Below are 6,577 nucleotides of genomic sequence, written 5' to 3'. Positions count from 1 at the left end.
TTCTGGACACTCCTTTTTTCTATCACCACCCTTAGTATTTGTACTGCTGATTACAGATCTTGTGTGGCAATTTGGGGTGGCTGGCAGGATAGGCCCACAGGACTGTGGGTCACTGTGATAGAAGTTCCAGCATTTTCTTTCACAGTTATGTGTATAGTTTTGTTCGGTGCTTCAGGTCGCGATATTCTGCTTGAAAGGCAACAAAAGATTTACAACATATTTTGTTCTACAGATGGCAGTGCAGTCCCATTGAGGGGCATTGACAATAACAGATTAAAATGTCATCCTGTAAGGTAGTTACATATAATGTAAAGGGGTTGCACAGCCCCTAAAAAAGAAGGAAAATATTAGATCAGCTTAAACAGATGAATTGTAGTATTGCTTACCTTCAAGAAACACATCTGTCTGAAGCTGAACATAAGAAATTAAACAAATCATGGGCCTCACAGATTTTTTTATTTCTCACATAAATCAGGTCGTAGACGGGGTGTAGCCATTTTGATACATAAATCACTACAATTCTGCCTTGACTCTTCATTTCAGGACAAAGAGGGGCGTTATGTATTGATTATTGGTACTATAAATGGAACCCAGGTCTCAATGTTAAATGTGTATGCCCCAAATGATAACAGCCCACAGTTTATGAAAAATATATTTGACTTAGTACTTGAGAAGGCACAAGGCATATTACTGATTGGAAAAGACTTCAACTGTGCGCTGAACCCATTTCTAGATAAAAGTATGAATTCAAACGCCCACCCAACAACTATGAGCAGGGCACTTAAAAATTACTGAGAGGAGTTTGGCTTCCTGGATGTCTGGAGATGCAAACACCCAAGGGATCGAGGTTATATGTTTTACTCTCACCCTCACTCCACATACTCCAGGATTGACTTTTTTTTATGCCTAGTAATGAATCATTTAGAGCACTAGACTGTCAAATTCACAATATAACCCTGTCTGATCATGCACCTGTGTCGGTGGTTTGGGATGTGGGGAGGGCGGCCACCTTGAGTAGATGGAGACTAAATACCTCCCTGCTGGGAATACCAGCATTTCAAACGTCTTTGAGAGATGAGTTTATCTCTTATCTGGAATCTAATGACAAAGAAGACGTATCCCCAATCATACTATGGGAAGCGGCTAAGGCTGTGTTACGGGGAAAAATAATCCAGTTGGCCTCAACTTTTAAAAAGGTTAGGACAGCTAAACGTATGGAACTGGGAAAAAAGATAGATGACCTAGAAAAACAACATAAAGAAAATGTATCGGCTGAAAATCTACGCAAGTTGAAAAGGGGTAGACAGGAACTTGATGATCTCTTGATGGAAAAAATCGAAAGAAATTTAAGGTTCCTGAAACAAAAATACTATAAGCATGGGAGTAGAGCTAGTCGCCTACTGGCGTCTCAGTTGAGGAAACAATACAGTCTCACAACAGTTCAAAAAATCAAAAGTGACAAATCAGACAAACCATTCTTTTACAAACCAAATGAAATTGCAGAGGCCTTTGTGGGATTCTATAAAGACTTGTACTCAGATAAAGATGAAGAATGCAACTCAAGAAACATCGACAATTACCTTAAATCAATCAAACTCCCGACAATTGACCCTACCACAGCTGAGTTCATTGACAGACCAATAACTAAAGAGGAAATTGAAAAGGCAATCAAAAATTTAAAGAACAACAAGAGTCCTGGAACAGACGGATTTACTAATAAATTTTATAAGAATTTTATTGATTTCATCAGCCCGATCCTAGAGAGAGCATATTCCCATGCCCTTGAGAAAGGAGAACTGCAGTCAGTTTGGAAAGAGGCAATCATATCGGTGATACTCAAAGAATATAAAGACCCCACAGATTGTGCCTCCTACAGGCCAATTGCACTTCTAAATACTGATTGCAAATTGCTGACCTCCATATTAGCTAAACGAGTCGAATCGGTTATTGCAACTTTAATACACCCTGACCAGACGGGCTTTATAGTCGGGCGACACTTACCAGATAATGTCTGCAGACTGCTTAATGTTATGGAGCAAAGTAATAATTATCCAGCCCCCTGCATGGCATTAGCAGTCGATGCTGAAAAAGCATTTGACCGTGTGTCTTGGCCATTTTTACTTAAAACCTTAGATAAATTTGGATTTGGGCCTAATTTTATCAGATGGATCCAGCTACTTTACACTGCTCCTCAGAGTATGGTCAGAGTCAATGGACATATTCTCAGCCTTTTGCTCTGGGCAGAGGGACATGCCAGGGGTGCCTGCTTTCACCGCTCCTTTTTGAGTTAAGCATCAAACCACTGGCACAGGTGATACGAGATGATGCAATGATCAAGGGGATTGAAATTGGCAGTGAAACTTATAAAATCTCACTTTACACAGATGATGTCCTTGTGTATGTGTCAGACCTCTAAACTCAATTCCTAGTCCGATGGAATGCTTTGCTAAATTTGGAACCCTCTCGGGATATAAAGTCAATGTCAATAAAACAGAAGCCTTGGCCCTGAATTCACGTACCACACACCAGATCAGAGCAGCATTCTCATTTAAGTGGCCAAAGGATGGTACGTAGTGGATGTTCATTATGTCTAACTATTACAAATATTTTAAGTTCGTTTCTTAGACAAGTATATTTTTTAAGTTTGTTACCTTGTTAACAGTTTCGGCGAGAATCTCCCGCCTTCTTCAGAAACAGTCACCAGATGTCGAGTGGTGACGTGCCTTATCAGCTGATGTTGCGTGCAGGAGGCGTGAACGTCCCGCCCAATTTGACAGGTAGTCCACGCCTCCTGCTGTCAGGTCGCTCCTCCAGGACGGCGCTCCAGGTGTGCGACAGTGCATACGCTCCCTCGTCCCGGTTCATCGTCCTCTGCGCCCGCTTGCGTATCTCCACTGCCTCTAAAATCCAACGCTGGAATCTATTTTCTTCAGCGCAAATGACTCTGGCCTCTTCCCAATTCATTATGTGATTTTGCCGTTTGCAGTGGTCTGAAATGGCTGATTTTAGGTTTTCTTGGTGTGCTTTTTCTTTTTCGGATCTTGTGAGTCTTCTTGTTGTTTCTTTTTCACATTCTAATTGGTGTTCTTTCCTTCGAGTATGGAAGCATCTGCCCGTTTCACCAATATAGACTTTATTACATGAACGGCAAGGGATTTCATATATGACGTTGCATTTATTGTCCAGTTGTATTTTGTCTTTGGGGTGAACTAGCAGCTGTCGGAGGTTCTTGTATGGTTTGACCGGGGTGTTGATGTGGTATTTCCTCATGGATCGTTGGATGCGTTCTGTGACTCCTTTTATGTATGGTAGTGTGACAAAGCCTCGGTTTGTTTTTTCGGTGTTTTTTCTTGTTTGTTTATTTTCTTTTATTTGTGTCTGTAATTTCCCTTTCCGAATTGCCCACGGTGGATATTGGCAGTTTTTTAATGCCTGTTGGATGTGTTGTTCCTCCTCCTGTCTGTCTTTCTCCTCCGTGATGTTCTGTGCTCGGTCGTATAGTGTTCTGATTACTGACATTTTGTGTGCGATGGGATGTTCAGATGTCCAGAGAAGATATTGGTCGGTGTGTGTAGGTTTTCTGTATGTTGTAATTCTAATGTTCCCTTCTTCTGTGTGGTGTATTTTTAAGTCCAAAAAAGCTATTGTCTTGTCCGTTTCCTCTTCGTGTGTGAATTTGATGTTGCCTGTCTTGTCTATGGAGTTTAAATGATCCGTGAGTTGTTGTGTGTGGCCTGTTTTGGTTATTTCAAGAATGTCATCAACGTATCTTTTCCAGAAGATAGGTTTGCAGTCATCCGGTGCTGTTTCTATGGCTCGGGTTTCCAGATCCTCCATAAAAAAGTTACATAGAGTGGCAGATAGCGGGTCCCCATTGCAAATCCCTCTTTTTGTCTATAGATTATGCCTCTAAATTGGAAAAATGTGGAAGTGGAAATGAAATGTAATAGTTTTGTTATGTCCTGTACTGTAAGTTTTGTGCGTTTTTTCAGGGTTCTGTCTGCTTTTAACCGGTTTTCTACTATGTTGAGAGTGTTTGTGACCGGTGTTTTTGTAAAGAGGGATATGACGTCATGCGATACAAACATTTCATCCTTTTTTATCTTGATTTCCTTTAATTCTTTCGCCAGTTGTTTTGAGTTTTTGCAGTGGTATTCCGTGAGTCCGAGGAGTGGTTTGATTATGTCTGCCAACGTCTTGGAAAGGTTGTAAGTAACTGATCCTATACTGTCTACTATGGGTCTTAGTGGTGCTCCGGGTTTATGAATTTTCGGTGTGCCGTATATCCGGGGGGTGATGTTTGCTGTGGGGATGAGGTGGTTGTATGTTTGTTTATCGATTTTGTTGTCATCCAGTAACGGTTTGAGTAATAGCTTTAGTCTTCTTTTCTTTTCCTCCGTCGGGTCTTTTTTTAATACTTCATATGTGTTTGGGTCCGTGAGCATTTCATTCATTTGTTTTTCATATTGATTAGTGTCCATGATAACCGTGGTCCTCCCTTTATCAGCCGGTAATATTGTTATTTTCTTGTTCTTTGCGAGTGTTCTGATGGCTTCCATTTCCTGTTTTGTTGTGTTTCTGGGTGGCGGTTTAGCTGAGGTGAGGATGCCTGCTATTTCATTCCTTAATGCGGCCTTCTGTCCTTGGTCCTGTATCATGTTGCACGCTAGTTCCGTGGCTAATACGAATTCTTCATGCGGGATTTTATTTGGTGTGATGGCATAGTTTAGTCCCCGTGAGAGTATAGTGCATTCTGCTGTTGTTAGTGTGTGTTTAGACAGGTTGCAAATCCAGTTTTCGTTTGTTTGCTTGTCCTTGCATTTATTTTGTTTCTTATTGATAAGTCTGTTCAGTTTTTTAATATGGCGTGTTTTTGTTTTTGAAAACTCTTGTTCTTGTATTGCATTCAGATGTTCTTCCATATTTTTTTCCATGTCACTGCTGAATTTGAACCGGCGTTTGAATTCTTGTTTTCTTTGTGCTATTTCTGTGTTTAAATTGTTGATTTTGTTAGTCGTGCATCTGATTCTTTCTCTTACCAGAGTCATTCGCGCTCTTTCGATGGTCCTTTCCGCGTTTCTTGTTGGTATCGGATTTTTTATGTAGAGGCTTGCTGGAATGACGCCTTCGTCTCGGCAGCGGAGATTGAAGCGGAGATGGTTTCTTTGTCGCGCCAATTTTTTTCCTAGCTTTTCCAGGTAGCGTACCTCTTTGGCACAATCTTCTCCATAACTTATTTTTTATACGTAGTGGATGTTCATTATGTCTAACTATTACAAATATTTTAAGTTCGTTTCTTAGACAAGTATATTTTTTAAGTTTGTTACCTTGTTAACAGTTTCGGCGAGAATCTCCCGCCTTCTTCAGAAACAGTCACCAGATGTCGAGTGGTGACGTGCCTTATCAGCTGATGTTGCGTGCAGGAGGCGTGAACGTCCCGCCCAATTTGACAGGTAGTCCACGCCTCCTGCTGTCAGGTCGCTCCTCCAGGACGGCGCTCCAGGTGTGCGACAGTGCATACGCTCCCTCGTCCCGGTTCATCGTCCTCTGCGCCCGCTTGCGTATCTCCACTGCCTCTAAAATCCAACGCTGGAATCAAAGGATGGTATTTCCTACTTGGGGACTACTATTACACAAAATCTAGATAAGTTGTATAAGGCAAACTACAATAAATTGATGGACAAAATATCTGCTGATCTTAACAAATGGGCTGTGCTGCCCCTTGCTATGTCAGGTAAAATAGAAAGTATTAGGATGAATGTGCTGTCTAGATTGTTATTTCTTTTTCAAACACTGCCCCTCTCACCACCAAAAAGTATGTTTAGAGTATTAGACCGCCTTATCTCCAGATTTACGGTATCTGGCAAGGAAGGCGCCCACGTGTAAGATACAAAACTCTGTAGTTATCTAAACAGCTTGGAGGATGGGGGTTTCCTCACCTTAGATATTACTGGTTGGCCTGTCAGCTAAGGGCCTTGACAGTTTGGATTTCAGATGAAAGAGATACAAGATGCCTGGATATTGAAAAGTCACTCTGTGCTCTGATGCATTTGTCAAGTGTCCCGTTCACTGAAAATAAAGCTCTTGAAGAGACCCTGGGTAGATGGTCAAAAGCCACTCTGGCAGTGTGGAGAGAGGTACAGAGGACTTTCGGCTTCCTAAGTAGTGTATCAGTTCTGTCAAGTGTTGCTCATTTTAAAGGGTTTATGCCTCTGAATTTGGGTTACAAAAGATGGAGACATCTGAACCTGAATTTTATCTACCAGTTCATTAGAAAACAAGAATTTGAAACATTTATTTTGGGCTTTTTCCACCTTTATTGGATAGGACAGTGCAGAGACAGGAAATGAGTGGGAGAAACCGGAAAATGACCTCAGGTTGGAATTGAACCCAGGTCCCCAGATCCACAGCACAGCTCCCCATCCACCCGAGCCACAAAACCCCAGGAATTTAAAACGTTTGAACAGTTAGTTGATGAATTCAGTCTGCCAAGATCAGCTTTTTATAGGTATCTACAGATAAGAAGCTATCTGTTTAAACACCCAGACTGGACTATTATTAAAAAATCTGATTCACC

Source organism: Neoarius graeffei, chromosome 8 (genome assembly GCF_027579695.1).
Source record: "Neoarius graeffei isolate fNeoGra1 chromosome 8, fNeoGra1.pri, whole genome shotgun sequence".
Classification (NCBI taxonomy): domain Eukaryota; kingdom Metazoa; phylum Chordata; class Actinopteri; order Siluriformes; family Ariidae; genus Neoarius; species Neoarius graeffei.
The sequence above is the reverse complement of the archived record's forward strand: the minus strand, read 5'-3'. Positions refer to the sequence as shown.